This window comes from Chiroxiphia lanceolata, chromosome Z (assembly GCF_009829145.1).
Source record: "Chiroxiphia lanceolata isolate bChiLan1 chromosome Z, bChiLan1.pri, whole genome shotgun sequence".
NCBI lineage: Eukaryota > Metazoa > Chordata > Aves > Passeriformes > Pipridae > Chiroxiphia > Chiroxiphia lanceolata.
In genome coordinates this window covers 51,101,881-51,120,036 of record NC_045671.1, presented here as the reverse complement: position 1 = coordinate 51,120,036, position 18,156 = coordinate 51,101,881, and the positions used below count along the sequence as shown (strand labels likewise).

At 35.7% G+C, this 18,156-nt stretch overlaps 1 protein-coding gene across 1 annotated transcript in view; it reads right to left on the bottom strand.

The window, feature by feature from the left end:
* ADGRV1 (adhesion G protein-coupled receptor V1) overlaps window positions 1-18,156 on the bottom strand; it is a 266,178-nt gene that overhangs the window by 116,182 nt on the left and 131,840 nt on the right. The window lies entirely within an intron of this gene.

Sequence of the window (18,156 nt, the reverse complement as noted above, 5' to 3'; positions counted from 1 at the left end):
CCCCCTCCAACCCCCTCCCCTCAGTTTTTATCTCTGAATATGATGTTACGTGGTATTAAATATCCCTTTGGTCACCTGGGGTCATCTGTTTCCACTGTGTCCCCTCCTGCCTCTTGCCCACCACCAGCCTACCCACCATGGAGGCAGTGGGAAAAACAGAAAGCCTTGACACTGCACAAGACCTCTTCAGCAACAGCCAAAGCACTGGTCTGTTATCAACTGCACTACAGAGTCTGCTATCAAGAACATTAACTTCATCTTGACCACAGCCAGTACAGTATACTGAAAAGAAAACCAACAAAAAGAAAAAGCACATGGGAGGTATGACTCTTATTTCAGCTATACAAACACAGACACAAAAATACACAGACTTTTATATGATCACTGTTAAAACACTTTGCAATAAGAACGTCAAATATACAGATAGAGATACTTATTTTTCCTGTCTTACTGTGTATCAGTATCCCAATTTGCAATTCTTGACATTGGCAATTTAATTAGTATATGTTGTTTTATTTCTTTCCAAGCTGCTGTTATTTGTAAATATCATCAAATATTTCACAGAAAGATATATACCTAGGAGAGGGCATTAGAGCCTTTCTAAGTATCAAATTGTCCAATCCAATTTCTTAATTAATGATGTAACTCACTTTATTCAATTTTTTGTTACCAATAGAAAAACAAATTGTGGATGGTTCTGCAGACAATGAACCTGTTCTGGTGTAGAACAGGTAAAAAAAAGTATAAGCAGATGAAACTGAGGAGAAAGGTATATACTGCACCACACTGCTCATCTGAATGTTAAAAATTGAATCAGAGTGTGTTAATGACACACTTGCTAAGGTGTTTAACACATGGGTCCCTGACAGCCTAAGCCATTACATCCCAACAGTGCAGCACAGCAGTACCCAAATACCACCTGGTGCTTGGAAGAACAGTTACATCATGTCTAGATGGACACAAACAAGCCTTGTCTTTTTGGTAGAACTAACTGGTTTGAGTTAAATGCTACGCTAGCATAGTTGTCCAGTTTGCAAGCCTATACCAAGGTCAATTAGTGGTATCTTTGAGCCTTCTGCCTTTTACTGAGTAATAATGCATAGCATTATAACTCAGTAATGCTGAGTTATAATTATAATGCATAGCATTATAACAAATTAAACTTCATAAAACTGAAAAAATGTCAAAAGCAAATTCAACTCATAAATTATGTGTGAGGACTTGTGTTACCTAATAGAGTTTAGGCTTAGGTTACATATTTCATTTGTCCCTATTTTTGAAGTAAGGCTTATGTACTTGTGCAGTTGAGATAATGATTCTATTAAATTATAGCCATCTGGAACAACATTCGGTGATATTATTTAAATTAACAATATCATATTTGGTTAAACAAAGATTTAAATTAATAAAATCAGCATGTTCAAGTTTTTAAAACTACTACACAGTTCATAATCAAAAGCAAGAAGGTTAATAAATGAAGAGAAAATATTATTTTATACTTAATTCTGAATAGTAGAAATGAAATGAAAATACTCTTGAAATTGTACAGCTCTTCTTAACTTCACAGCTTCTAAAAAAGAATTGGAAGTTGTATCACTTCTGTTAAAATCTTACTCATTCCCTCATGTTTTTCCACCAATAAATGTGATAGTCAAGAGGGAAAACATTCTGAGAAGAGAAACACTTGACTGATCGTCTCTCTCCAAGCTCCTATTGTTTACCATTTTCAGATTTCCGACTTTGATTGCTCTTCAGATCTCAAACACCAACCTCCTGCCCCACCACTGCTGCCTGCAGTATCTCAATCTAAAGTACATAACATCCCAATGTTCTCTCATCAGAGCTTCTAAGGTATTCAAATCATGCCTGAACTGTACACACCACATTCATATACAAAATTAATGCAGACCAATGTGACAATTCAAAGGAAAGGTCTTGGTTACCACAAGACAAAGTTGGTTTTGGACCTGAATGGCTTCCTGCTGTAATGTTTCAAGGGAACAGGGAAGACAATTTTCTAATGTTTACCATCACAGCAAAGGCATTTGTAACTGAGCACATTAAAAGGAGTCCCACAATAAGAAAGAATGAGCCTATGATGCCCAGTAACAACTGGTGACCGTAACTTGAAGAGTTAACAAGGCCTACTGGTTAAATAAAAAGGAGATGACAGAGTTAATTAGCTCAGTAAAATGCAAGAAGTTTATGTTGAGATTAGTGTGGGGACTAACAGGAGTTGCAGGGAGGCATCAGAAGGAGAAAGACATTTTTGAGAAGGCATCAGAAAGTCAAATCACAGCATTCAGCATTCATGCAGAGTGAAGGACTAGACATGAAGAGGTCATGGATGGTAATGATCAGTGAAGGAGTGAAGTCTTAGTTGCGGAGACTGCAGAAGGAAGAAGGAAAGAAGAAATAATTTCAGGGCACCAAGGGTGGGAAACAGGAGATGATGGAGAGGTGGCTATAAATGAGCAAAAGCGTGATATGAGTCACTGTTAAGTAGCAGCTGATCAAGTCTGAAGAAAGAAAGAAAAAAAATGAAAATTCCAGTAACTACTGTGGGAGGAAACACACTGGTCTCCCTGCATATGAAACAAATTTTCATTAACCTGGCAAAGGGATATAATGGGGGTGCCTCTGCATTTTGAATCACAGTAGGACAATTCAAAGGAAAAACGGTCTGTGTCTCATGAAGCCGGAAGGCTTACAAGAACCTAAGTCGCTAGACTAACTATAGCATATGTGATCACAGTCTTAAGAGAAGTAGGAGATGACATTTCTTCAGTATAAATCCATCTTGGAACACACTTGAAATATTTCAAGAAGAGCTGGCATTACAAAAATAATCAGTCTCCTGAACATGTGGGATTTCAGGAATAAATTGGAGTAAAAAAAAGGAAGGTAGTAGAAAGGCACAACCACCAGGTTCCCATATTTGATAATAATGTTATAGAAAAGATAAAATAAAAACATCTATTTAAATATGCACACATTCTGTAGTCGACAATTTTGTCTACCTAATCTCTGTTTTTTGCTCTCTCTTTTCTCTGTAACTTTTTCTATGTGTGTGTGTGCATATATATACATATCTCCACATGAACTTATATGTGTACATCTATGCGTGTATACAAAGTCAGGTGTTTTTAGTCTGGTACTGTTTAGATACAGTTTTAAAATATGGAAAATTTTACATAATTTATACTTTTATACTTTATTTTTCACTGACACTGACACTGATTCCCTGAGGAATGACAGTGCACTGAAGATCCTCAAAACATCCTTAATACATGATCCACCCAATGTCAGTGTACTACAGTTAGAATTCCAGTTCTGAAATTAATTCTGGAACTAGATTCTCACATCTTGAGATACTTATCCCAAAGCAGGCCTGATGAAATAAATGAACCTCCTTGAAGAATAACTTACAGTAAGTGGAAAAGTGACAGAAATTGATTATTGATTGTAGACAGAAACACTCTCTTTGGAAACATAAAACTTTGGTCAAATGAAAAATACTTCTTAATTCATAAAACGTACCAAAGGAGGACAAATTTTCCATGTTTTGGCAAAAAAAATGTCAGTAATATCATCCTTACCAATTTAACTCTAGGTTTAATTAGGATGGTTACAACTACAAAAAAAATTAAAACAGAAAACAGTGTTAGATATGAATGAATTTTTTTTCAACAGTCTAGGATATTAAAATACCAGTTGTCCAAAATCAAGGGAACAGCAGCAGTGCCAACTGTATGTTGACACTTCCTTCTCTATTAACTACACAGTGTAGAAGATGCAGTCACAATTAAATGTATAAGTTCCTGGTTGCCCTGTTTCTCATACTGGGATAGTATCCTGTAACTTGCAAAACTCAGTACTATTTAATGGGACACTCTTATCAAGATAGGAAATTGCCACCTGATATTGAGGTCACAGAACAAATAAACACCCCTGTAACATCACACAATAATTTCAAAGAGGACAATGAAAACTGATACAGCTTATTTGTTTCCAGTTTGTTCTATCATCTGAAATCTACATAATCTTCACTTTCATCAAGGGCTGAGATCCTACATTCACTGTCCAAATAAAAAAAGCTCCTGAATTCATAGGGACAATAGGAAATATAACACTGGAGGGATGGAAAAATACAAGATTACAAAACTTCCCACAGTAATCCTTTAATGAAGGTTTTAAACTAACATGAACCCATTAAATAATGTCACATTTAATGAGTACTTAAATAATATCATTAATAATGGAGTAATTGGACCTCTTTACAAAAAGAAAATCTATTTAGTACTGTCATCATTTCCGGCAATACAAGTTACCAGATAGTGTCTTATTCTTAGTTGTTATTACTTTTTAAACATAAATAAGCCAGAAATAATGAGTGAGAGCAACTTTTCCGGGAACTGCAGCCTAACCATTTAATTTCTATTCTGTAAAAAAAACCCCTGTGCTTGTCTATCTGTGACTATATGAAGTGGTCATGTAAGATTACTATTGTACTTTTCTTGTCTTGGAAATGCCTGCAGCTTGGCCAACTGACTTAAGCAGGGTGGTATTGTATGGAATTTCACAGCAATTATCAACACAAAGACAAACTCTAAACAATTAATTTTTGCCACATCTAATCACTTTCACATATGACTTAAATAGTTTATCATATATAGCTTCATATAGTTCACTATCCATTAATAACATTTAGCATTCATCATCTAGGTCTTTAAACAATGTCATAATTTGGACACTATGATGCCACTTAGATAAACAGACCAATGTCAAACCAACCGAAACAAATTTTCCTTTTGTTTTGCTCAGTCAAGGGAAAGGAATTTCTTTTCTGTTTTTAAATATATGGACTTCTTTTGAAAGAAATTTAAACCAATGCTTTTGAAAGAACTTCCTAATTTGAAATACTTCTACACTGACATTTTTCAAAAAATTAAATGATGATTTAATCGGGAGGCTTGGAGACACAGCATATATAACGCTGCGGAAGCCTTTGAGAACACACGCAGGATCTCTCTCGAGGAGAAAAGGCAACGCAGGAAGAACCGTGTCTTGCTGAATACTTCATCTAAGGAGTCTTTCTGTTGTGCTTTTTGCAACCGGATATGTCTGTCACGTATTGGCCTCATAAGTCACCAACGTGCCTGTAACAAATGTGGATAAAGCCTTCCCAAATCTTCGTTCGCGAAGCCCAGCCATGATGATGATGGACAGCTAAGAAAAACAAATCTATCAAGTCCATTACCCAAACTAGTAACTTTCATTTAGTCTACTAACTAACCGTTTTACTAAATAAGTTTATCATATGTAATTTCAGCTCTGATGTTTTAACACAAAATTAATTAAGATTTAAATTACTGATCCAAGACAGTTAAACTGTTTTTAGATGCCTAATTCAAAAATATACATTTCTTTTTATAAAATTTTAGAAGCTACCTTAATTTTCCCACCCATATTATTTATATTTATACTAAAAAGAAAAAGGAAATATCTGTAATTGTTGGACAACTTTGTGATTGCCGCTTATTTCTGTTTCTATGCTTTAACACTCCAAATGCTAATTAGGTTCTGCTTTGTTTTGATACCAGCAAGATGAACACAGCACTAAACTGGAGAAACTTGCTCACAAAGGTCAAATTCAGTGTGGCAAATGTAATCTCACTTTAGACAAGGAGTCATAGACTCCCCCACAAAGCAATTCAAAGCAAAAGTCTAACTCGAGTCACTGTAGGAAGGGAGCGTGGGGAGGCTAGGCTTACTAAACTGAAGGCAGCCTTTTTGAAGGCCTTACGACAACTGGAACAGTTGCTGAAAAAGTAAAATTTTGCAGACATTCTCATGCAGCTCCACTTCTGTCTAAAAAAAAAAAACCTAGAAAACACAGGGCAGGTGGACTCTACAGACTTCAGCAGCACTTATCCAGTACAACTTGGCAGTCACATATGAATCAAACGAGACTGAGTGACTGTAGGGCTGGATTGCTTAATTTTTTCTAGATTCTCACAAAACTGCTTGGAGCCTACTTCCCATGTAGCTCAGGAGTACTCCTGTACGTGGCTGGATTTACCAGAAGTCTCTCCTGGTGTTATTCTTAAGCCTATTAATAACTTCAACACAATGTATAAAGCATATGATAATTTATTTTCATTTGTTTGCTTTTAAATTCTTTTAAATAAACAAGAGGAGTACTTTTCCTGTACCACAGTGTGCTGCTTTTCTTCACTTTTCTATGTAAAATAAAGATCCTAATAGGCTTAAAAAAGCTTGATATAAATGAGCTACCTAAACATTCATTTCACATGAAATGGGACCTCACTGGCAGGAATTAACCTGACACTAAACATCTTGATCTTGATCCATATTCTAAATCAAAGTTAAGTGTGAGACAAACAAGTGCTCAAATCAATAGAGGCCATGTGATAGAGAAAACAGGTTAGGAAATTAAATAGAGGTGGAGATTAGGCTTCTAAACGATTCTGTGAGAAATATGCAGTAGCCTTGCCTTTGGTCAAACCTGCTCTGCAAGAAGAATCTCTAGCACAACATTTCAGCACTTCAGTCTTCAGGAGGAAATGGTGACAGTGTATGTCTCAGATACATATATCCCCGCAGAGTTAATCCAGCATCTTATTACAGTGTGAGAGAAAGTCTGGTTTGTTGTTTCCCTTGAATTGCTTGAACAAGTTTAGAAAATAATATTAAAAACTTAATGTATCTGTTTTATATCCTAGAAAACTCTTAAATAAAAAGCATATACCTCTGAAACCAAAGTGATGAACATATCACCCAGAACAATAAAATATAATATACAAAAAATACCTTCACTGGAACCATTGAAACCAACCAAATAAATGTGTTTTCTAAAATTCAGCAGGCAACAATATGATCTGCAGAGCTAAACAATCAGAATTACCTTAATTCACATCTCCAAGTGTTATCACTTAATGTAGCATTTTGAAAAATAAATACTCATTAGAATTCTGTAGACTATTTAGAGCATTCAGACCATTGCTTAATTATGATCCATTGCAATTGGAAGCTTCTGATTTATAATTTGGGACAATCTGAGTTATATCAATAACAAACTCTCCAAATCCCATTTTGAATTTCAAATCCATCCAGAAACAATAGAATTGCAAGAAACAAGCCATTTTCTAGCATATACTTGTTTGATCAGAATGAAATCTAAACTACACAGCTCTCTCTATACTCTCTCATTTGAGTGGGGAGTGTTGAACAAGGAGCTGGACTACATGATCTCTATAGATCCTCTCATCCTAAATATTCTCTTATTCTGTTCTGTGACTTGTCTATTAATGACCAGTTAATTTCTACCCTGATGCACACCTACTCAGCAGCTGAATTTGGGTCAAAGTCATTCTCTGTTCATAATTCTCCTCAAGTCACCACAAATGCAACTAAGCACTAGACCAAAAAAATATGTGACAGGAGGAACTTTCACGGACAGATTTGTTTTTAAAACAAACACCAGCAGAAGCACAGAAAGAGAAATGACCCAGTGATAAAAAAAACCATGGAGTTACAACTTTCATAATTTTACACAGAAGTGTGAAAACATGAATAACAAATAAAAGCAAGGCCAAAACTTAGGAGAATCCTATCAAACAGAGGAACAAGCTTCCCGTTGTCAAAGCGAATTTAGAGTCACTACATTGACGACCTATAGCAACACAAGAATATCTGTCAAAGCAAAAAAAAAAACCCTAAACACCCACTTCCAAACCTCTAAAATAAACAAATACCAGGTTCTCTCCTTAGGCTTAGAGAGAAAGAAACCTCAGTACCTTGAGGAAAGGACAGTCAACTGTGAATACAGAGGGCATGCTTTTTCTGTTTTTCAAATGATAAAGTGTAGATCTAGAGAACTTTTACTTATTCTGAACAGACTTCTGGACTTGCAAAACAAAAGAGAATTAGTTTTTGAAATCCTGATCATCAGAGATTGTAGCAACTGCTATTAGTCTGATGGGTCACAACAAAGAGAGGGCAATCATGATATTGAACTGACTACATAGTTGGACTGAGGCTAAAAGCAAACTCTAAGAAAAATACTTGAGTCTCTCGATTTCCATCTGATGTGCAGGGAAGTCTTGCTAGGATAGGGAAAGGAAAGGAAACCTAGTCTGAGACGAGTAATAAATGTTTCTAATTTATCAGTGACACTTGACTTTCCTGAACAGTAATGTCTGTCAGAGGACGTTACTACAATAAGCTTTGTAAATCTTAGTTAGAAAGGACTGGTCTTATTAAAAATTATGTTCAAAAAAGTGACCCAGTAAATAACTTACTTAGGACATGTACCACAATTAATCCATCTATCTCAATCTATCTTAAGAAAATTAGTGAGTAAAGCTCATCATTTACTGACCATTTAAAGTATATCAGTTGGCACTTATCAATCAAAAACATATTCTTAATCTCACTAATTTGTTTCTTTCCTTTGAAGAAAATAATGTACAATGCTAAATTAAAAGTCTTGACAAGTGAGCATGAAAGTATAATAGAAAGCAGAATGATGAGCCTGAGTTAACATCCCAACACTATTTTTCTTCAGACTAGAAATATTGAAAATTAAATCATAAGGACTCTACCCACCTATTTTACTTCACAGAACTTCAGTACCATTTAAAAATTGTGCTTCTCTCCCCTAAATAAATGTAGTAAATTCATCTGATGTTTTGAAAGCATAATATCGGATTTTGGTTGAAAGTTAGCTACAAAAGCTACAAATCTGCCAATTCTTTACCTGTATTGCAGCTCAAAATTAGGATGGCATCAAAAGAAGTCTTACAAAGCATTTATTTTCTATAGTTTTGTGTTCTCTCAGTGTTTGACTACAGTTGTGTGATATATCAGATTTGCTAAACAGTGGACCCACCTAGGATTATTTAGCATGCAAGATCATTCAGTGCATGTTAGGACAGCCTCACTACAACTTCTTGTGGGCAATTAAAGATTAAATTATGCAGGATTATGAAATAACACAGATATCAACACTTAGATTTTCATAACTGATGGCAAGTGATGACCTCCAAAGTTGGAATCATCTGCTACGTATATATCTCAATCGACAACCCTCAATAACTTCAAGTATTCTGAAAGTGTAATGTGATACAATGTTCAGTAGAAAGTTCATGCAGGAAAGAAGTCTGTTGGACCTAAAGACAAAGTGAATTCTTTAAATTAAAAATTCCTCAGGTGAGTTCTTTTCTTCAAATATCTGTTTATGTTTAGCACATTTAAGCCTCATAAATAGTGCAACTCTTCACAAACTAATGAAGCTGCAAGTGAGCAACCAATACACAACTATCAACTGAGTGGGCAATGAACTACTGAAAAATAAATGCTCACATTAATTTGATTTTGCTTTAAAAAAATGTCTCCAGTTTTGTAACACTACATTAACTACTTAGGCAGTAATTTTGAAAAGGGAAAAACTATTGTGTTATACAGAGCTAAATGTTAGCAGACTCCTGTAGAATACTGGAACATTTTGAAGATAATATGTCAACAATTTGAGATTAGAAAAATAAAGTGCTTCTTTTTTTTCCTTGATAAATAGACTTATGGACTGGAATCTGACATTTATCAGGCTCACTAATAAAACTTGTGCATCTCAGCATTTCAGACAGAGAAAGCTTTTGAAGATGCTTTTTCCTGGGGCAACACTTGGTAAGGACGCTTGCCATTGAGGAAGCCAGAGGAGAGGGTGATACGTGTCTCTGGGGCAACAGCTCATACAGGAAAAGTGATAGGCTGAGTTTCCTCCTCCAAAAGTGATCAGTCTCAATATAAAGATAAAAAAAATAAACGTGAAAGACCTAAAGCTTTAGAAAGTGCTGTGAAAGCTATCACAGCTCTGTGTGCATGGATGAGTGTCACATACTGCAGCAGGATGTTAGAACCAAATGCTGTGAACAGCTACGTTCAGAGAAGTCTCTTATCATATTTTATTTACTTTACAATGCATTCTGGGCCCTCTAAATTAGACTGAGCTTAGTTAAAGTTTATCATAAATCTGAAGGAAAATCTTCCAGACAAGAAGAGAGTGAGGGTTTGGTTGGACATTCCCAGTGACTACTTCTCCCAGACAAAGCCAGCCAAGCTCAGACACAGATTCAGTCTATGGTTATTACTGGATTTCTAAGGAGTGACTTCTTATTTGAACTTGTGATAAAAAGACCAGTTTTCCATTCATTCTGCTAAAGAGAAAATCAGCATAGCCTCACATTTGCTTCCTATGTCAGGACTGATCTGTTAGCACAATTAAGAGCAAGTTCACCTTTGATTTTATTCTTTTGCAGTATTGAGCATACAGGCACAGAACAAAGACAGATTACAGTCTAAATGCTAGAATGTCATTGATAAACTCTTTTACAACTAATAAAAAGCCCAACAAAGAATATATTAGAGAGAAGTATTTCACATAGTGTAACCTTTTGATCACTAATGTAAACGATTTTATAACACACAAGGTGGCTGAAGTAGTGAACTCCATTTCATCCAACTTCCTTATCTGCTTCTATTCCATTCCTTTTCCAGTGAAACTACATTTATGTGAGGCTTTAAGAAAGTGGTCTGATGTTAGAAAAACATATTTTAACAATAGATAGCATTTTCTATCAAATATATCCTGAAAGCTTTTGTTCTTCAAAGGTGGGAAGCTGAGATGCCCAAACTAATTATTATCTTAAAGTGATTAGTTGCCATCATGTCTGATCTCACCTAAAAGATAGTAATGAGTTGCAAAGTATTAATGCCATATATTTATCTGCATAAAGTAGAAAGCAAGATACATGTTTATACAAAACACAAAGAACAAGGACATCACTTTAACCTGTCTCACATCACGGTTAGGACCTGGAATACCACAATGAGACAATGATGTGGCAATGATTCAGATGAGGGTTTAGGAACACATTAACCATCTATCGACCCAAAACTCTGCTACAAGGCAAGAGGCTGCAAGGATCTGTGAAAACTGAAGAATACAATTAATGTGAGGACAGATTTCATTATAGAGCTCTGTCTTTTATCTCCCATGGAGACCTTTTAAAAATTATCGTGTAATGTCTCCGTTGTCTCTACATACACTGCTGTATCTTGATCAAATATTATACTCAAGCACAATTTGCAATATTTTAAAAACACTTCAACAGTAACAAATAGCAGTTACTATGAGCCAATTTTAAGTGTGAATTTACATAGAACAGACAGCTCTCTAGCTATACTTTTCAGTTATGTATTTATCTGTCTCTCACTTATTTTGTGCTAAATCATGCATACCTATGAAAGAGATGGGGGGAAGACAAAAAAACCATGTATAAATTAGATTTAGAGGACTGATGTATCTTCATGGGATGTATTTATACTATATGTCTACTTGATCTCTCTCTTCCCAACTTTCTTCACTGTGGGAACCCATTTAAAAAAAATAAAAGGTCACCTATCATGAAAAATGTTCAGCTATTTTTTAAACTTTTTTGGTTTTGGTCTCAAAAATATAAAGTATTTCCTAACTTACTTTCAAGACTGAGTTTTCCTGATTTTGAACCTGGATACCGTAGAGCACAAGTACACTAAAAGCCTGTGTAAAGAAGCTCTGCTTAACCTTGTATAACACTGTGAAAACATTCACATGGCCCCTGTTTGTCACCTGCTTCTACACAGCAGTGAAAGACCTGTGCTTGGACTGGTTTGAATACATAGCTCTCTATCACACCACAAACTACAGAATTGTCTCTCCAAAACTATTGCAGGGCATAACAAAATGCTGTAAGTCTTCGGACACAGCAAGGACTGGAGATAAATACTGGGGCAGGGCTAAGAGTTTTCATCAGAATATCTATCCTTTTGGAGGAGCAGACATTTTGTATCCCTGGGTAAGTGATGAGATGGTTAGGTGTTCATTTGATTGAATTCTGTTTGTTTACTCACAGACAGCCAATCTTGAGACTTTGAACTCCTGTGCTTTCCAAGCTACTTCTGTCAGTTGAACCACAATTATTGACTAAGGGAAGATTCCTATCCCATTTCAGCTGTGAAGTAAAACAATGTAGTTAATTATCTCCTGTATGCTTACTCCCCTCTCTTGTCCCTGCGACACACATAAAATTCTATTATCCCCAGTATCTTCCAGACATGTAAGTCAATTTCTAATGATGAACATCCCTTTTGTTTAGTTGGTTTCTATTCTTTCATCTATCTTATTCTAAAAAGAGTTGCTTTGTTCCTTCATTTTCTTGGAATAGAAATATGGAAATATAGCATATCCTATGATAAACCATGATGGTTTTCTAAGCCTTTTTCCCATGGCTGAAAATGGTGGTTTGTTTTTTTTTTTTTTTTTTGCATGTGAACACATAATTTATATGCTCCTGGTTTCTCTCTCTGGCTAATATACAACCCAAACTCTTCATTAATTATTTAACTGATCATTCACTGACATTCTCAGCATTTACGGTTTTCATGGTCATTTTTCAGAATCTAGTCAGATCTACATTTCTGTATGTGTCTTTGTTTCAAATCATATTTTATAAATACTCACATGATCTACCTGCAACAGTAAAAAAATAATCAAAAAGAAAAGTCTGCCTTCTGTTGAAACCTATTTGTTTAATTCTTATAAATTTCCATAATGTCATTTTCAAAAGGGAACCAACAGGGAAAAATGACCATGTGAACAAAATCAGATCCGCCAGCATATAAAATTCTAATGCAGCCTGCTGATTAAACTACCAAAAATTATACAAGTGTTAACCAAAATCATTACTAAGATGGTATTTATGAAAATCTTATTCAGTTATTTTCAAAAGCAATTAGCACCCCAATACACTTTAAACTACATTTGCTATATTAATCTGGCAAGGTCAGGCTCTGGTTTCATGTATACAAATAATTAATCCAATTAAGTCTGGAAAAGGCCTTGTTAATCTACTGTGTATGGAACATTAGCTGCCTGGAAGACATGAAGAAGTAGGTCATGAGAAAACTGTCAAAAACAGAAACAAAAAGACCCTTTCAAAACATTTTTTCACATGGAAGCAAGCCAAGTGACAGTGGTGGAGTAAAACCAGAAGCTAAACATTCAATGGTTAGTACAATTTTAATTAGCTAAAAAGGAAAACTATTGACATGCTATTGTTCATGAACACCTATGGATTTCTTCCTTCAAGAGATAAACTAAATTAAGAATGTTTTGGAAACTTCAGATTAACACTGCACAGCCGTTGCTAGGGCAGTGCAGTGTTGAATTTATGGGTAACAGCAACTGCTGCAGTCCTCTCCAGCAAGGCAGGGTTTAGAAAAGCTTCAGCAGGGAAACGAGCAATAGGAGATTTGGTAATTAGGAGCAGGAATAGATGACTACTTTTTCATTAAAGCAGAATGGCACACATGAGAGGACAGAACAAAGGCAGACAAAGAAAGGTGGCAGAAAATGGGAGAAACAGTTGAAAAATGACAATGAAGCATGAAACAGAGAGAAAGCAGCAGTATAACCTGCTTCACAGTAAGTTACCAAGAACCTGGGAATGTTTCTGTCTCTTACTCTCCGTGTGTGGTCCCCAACTGCTTGTGATGTTGGGAAAAAACAGAGTATAGTGAAAAAAGAGCTGGAAGGCATTAGCTGATAAAAATCTCATATTCTTATACTTTAAAGTGATAAACAGAACATTTGACTGTTTGCAATGAGACAGGAGGTGTGAGATAATGTAGCAGCATTCTAACATATGCTATAGCATTGCTCATATATCTGAGTTTTGGCAAACACTAGGAGATAATCTATAAAAATACTAACAAGTACATGGTGGCTCAACATCAGAAAAGTGAACAAGGGTGGTAAAGTAACATTATCTCTATGAATAGCAAAAGTAAAAATATATGGATACTGCCATAGTTAGAGATTATCTGTGAGAGACCAAACTCCTGTGCTACCTGATGAAAATGAATAACAAAAATAGTTAAATTGAATATTTCAGGTTTATTTCTTATACTCAGTCACCTGGCCATGATTCCTAAAGCACTTCCTGCCCTCTCTTCATGGGACAGAGGTATTTCAGCCCATTCTACTTCTCCACACTCACTAGGCTGAGACAAGGTCTTAGAGCATCTCCACTGCGCTTTACTTTTGCCTGAGCTTTAGCTCTGAGTATCCACAGATGGCATCATGTTCATATCAAATCTCTCAGAGCTGCGGCAACTTGGCACCTGATGGAACTGCACAGGCAAAATGACTCCCTCTGCTGTAGAAAAGGGAAACATTCTGCAATAAGGTGTTCCTTTGAGTAGCCTACTCTTCCCACTTCTCACACAAAATCCAGGTGATCGGAGTAACGAATAGCTGTTGTTTCATGGTAACAGTCCTTCCTTACGGTTTCATAGTGTTTAATACACATTCTTAAGGTCAGGATTTCTTGACTTTTGGATTCTGGAGGACCTCATACACCTTATCTAACACCTGAGGACACCTGATATATGTATTTAAAATGTGTGCATATATATGATCAATACAGCTTCTAAAGTCACTGAAATCTTGATATAAATTGCAATTTCTTCTACTACAAACCTCTGATTAGCTCCAGCTTTGACTGTCTCATTCTTAGATACTGCGGACTCACAAGTAGTAACAGAGATGGGCCTTCAGAGCCTCATTGATCATAAAACTATATTGCTTTGCTATAAAAGCATTCAATTTAGATTATCCACTCTAAAATTTTCTTTTATATAAATCCAATTCCCAGAGAGTTGTATTTATGACTAGACTGAAAATGCTTGTGAAAGAAGCTGCATGAGCCTCACACCGTGCTCTGACTTGGTGGCAATTATTGAAATCAGCTAATAAATTACTAAATAATTCAGTTTGAAACCTAATAACTCAGTCACTGGGAGAAAAGGTTTAGGTCCTAATTCTCACAATGGTAACAAAGAAAATACGTGAGACTTCAAGAGTTATTACATGTTGTATTATACTGGAACAAGTTTTCATCAGGACTAGGGAACATACATCACATCCCCTGGAAAGGCATGCTTAAAGCAACTAACATTTATTTACTGTGATCATACAGATGTTATGTAAGGAACTGGTGAAAGCAGCTTACCCACATGAACATTCTTATTGACACAACTTTCCCTTCTGACATCCCCCAAAAAGTGTCTGAGCTAGCTGTAAGTTTCAATACTCCTCCAACAGAAGTAGCAATCTTTTCCACTTTCCACTCCTGATAATATCTGTAGAATCTCTCCCTCCGCAGATGAGAAATTTAGACATTATTATCCCAAAGATAGGAACATTGACATCAAGAGTGGAAGAAGGCTACCTACTACTCATAATTCTTCTTGTTGAAACATTTCCCATCAAAAAGTAACAGATGAAACACATGATCATGGAGTTGAATTTCTAGAGTGGGCACCAATTCTAGATCACTGGATCCAGTTCTTTTCTGTTTCCTCTGTGTCCTCTCAAACCTCATGGGTAAGTGCTGATTGGTATCACATTCAGCATTATTTGCTGCTGTCAGGTTACAGCAAGGAAATCAAGATCAAGAAAATCCCAGGTCCAGTTTTCCTCAAAGACAATTAAATAAATTTTCTCACCCTCAGAAAGTGAGCTCTAACTTTACAGTATTGCATAAAAATATTTATTGTTTCCTATTCCATAAAAGTTTCATATTTCATATGGACCTAGAGTTTAGTGAAGCTCTATACCAGGCTTCTTCAGAAACAGTACTTTAATTAGTACTTCCTACCAGCTGACTGAAAGGCCCAGGCTGATCTAAGGGAAGACTGAATTAACACGAAGGTTACTCTCTATTGCCACGAGAGAGGCAGGCACTCAGTCAATCACCGGCATGAGCTGCACTGTGGTGGATGGTACAGAGAATCACTCTACACAGCTCGTTCTGGAACACACTTTGCAAGCTCCCCCTACCCTGGTATATTTCAGTTTGTTAGGGGCTTTGATTATGTATGGAGGAAAGCGAAAATTTCCATATTTTGTAAGAGAAGAATTAAGATTAAAAACAGTACAGCAGAAGCAATATTTCACTGTTAATGCAGAGCTTTCATTTTTATACAATGGCAGAAGCTAGAGGGTCTATGATCATTCATTCATTCATTCATTCATATCCTGCTCCTTCACCACATCTTGGAGACTTCATTATATCTTTAAAATTTACCTTCTGGCAGAATTGAGGAAGTCCAAACAACAACTCTACCAAGGCTGCAGTTTATAATTTTCAAATAAATGTTTAACAGTTTTTTAAAACTAGGATTGTTTGCACTGTTGTTTCTTGAAAAACATAACTGATATGTACGTTTGCATTTCTGCTCAGGTTGAATAATGCACAAGTTTCAAATATTTAAACAGAGTAAGTATAATTCTTCATCATACATTTCTATCAAATTAAATGGTAGGATCAGCTTGGCTCACCATCTTGGTAGTCACTGCAGATATTACAGTGCTGGATGATGATACCAGGAGATATTGTAGTTTGAGGACTGGATAGATTAGAAAACATAATTTTTTTGTTTGACAAAAATAGGACAGTTTCGCATATGCCTTTTTCTTCTATTTGACCATTAGACTTTGATTTTGCGTTACTGGCCAGAAGAATGGCAGGCCATTTGTACACAGCTATTGATGTAAGCAGATTGGGAATGTTCAAATATTCCAGAGAAGTATCTACTGCATACACAGACACAAAGCAGCTCAGCAGTGCACCCGTGAAAAATCTAGAGATGGAGAACTGAGAATGGAGAACTGAGCACGCATTCATTCATTTGAAATACTCAGTATGTACCGTAGAAATGGCCCCTGAAATTTAATGTGGACAAGATGCATCAAGCTGAGTATACACGAACAAGCCATGTATAAAGTGCTTACTCATGCATTCTGTCTGGGAATTCCCCGGCAAAGCACAGTAGCCATAACAATGGTTCCTATTAAGATTGTAATCTAGGTTTACAGTTCTTTGAAAAGAAGAATTTTATTCATTACTATGACTGTATTGAGACACTGTGAAGTGTGTTCTCATTATACTTTAATTTTTCCAATACACAAATCTTCACCTAAATTTACTCCAACACTGAAAATCTTAGCCCAGCAATTTTTTTCCTCTGTGCATTTAGGGTATTATTGCATGAACTTATACAGGAAAGGAATGAAAATGTTTTACAAATATTTAGCCTTTTACCTCTTTCCAAGGAGTTTCATCAAACATTTGGTGAAAAAACCATTCTTGAATGCTTTACAAATGCTCCATTAACTCTGGAAGCTCTACACACATCAAGAATGCAATGAAGGCTGAATGTTGTGAATCATTATTCCCCACCACTGACAGAGAAATTAATTATTGAGAGCAACCACAAAGCAGGCACAGCCTTGGAACAGCAAGTTTCTGAGCAACGTGCTGAAAAGGTTTGACTGCCATCTATTGGTATGAGCAACTAATGCACCGATGGCAATTTTAAAAAAAACCCCAAAACTACAAACCTAGTAAACATCCAGTGCAGATATTAAAGGAAAACTAATTTTCTAATTATCTAATTAACTAATAAACATAATTTCAGGTATGTATAAAGCAGTACTAACATGAAAAGCTTCCCAGTTTTAATTTTTTTCTGGTAAAAATATAATTACACACAGAAACACCAGCTTCCTTCATTCTCTACAGTGGTTTGAGATCTAATAATTACAAATTCAGTTTCTGCTACTGCCTGAAAATTATTAAATAAAAATGGAAAATACTAACGTTTTCCTTTAATTTAAACTATGAATTAATGAGAGCTGATTTTCACATAGTAAGTTCTCAGTTAAAACTGTCTTAAATAGCTCCTCTGACTCATTAGCTAACAAAACCACAAAACTTTAAATTACATTGTAAATTTCTAATCATATGTATAATGTCTCAATGCTTGTATGTGGGTATAGCTGTACACACCTCATCTATATAGGATTGTCTGTTAAACTTAGGCTTCCTAATCAGGCTAGTTCACAATAGGCAGAACATATGCCAACATATCACAACACAAGTAACTGTATAAAGATTTTCCTTCAGCTGTTCAGACCAGCTAGCACAGTAGTTCAGTTCACCCCTGTCAAACATATCCAGTCTCTTTTCA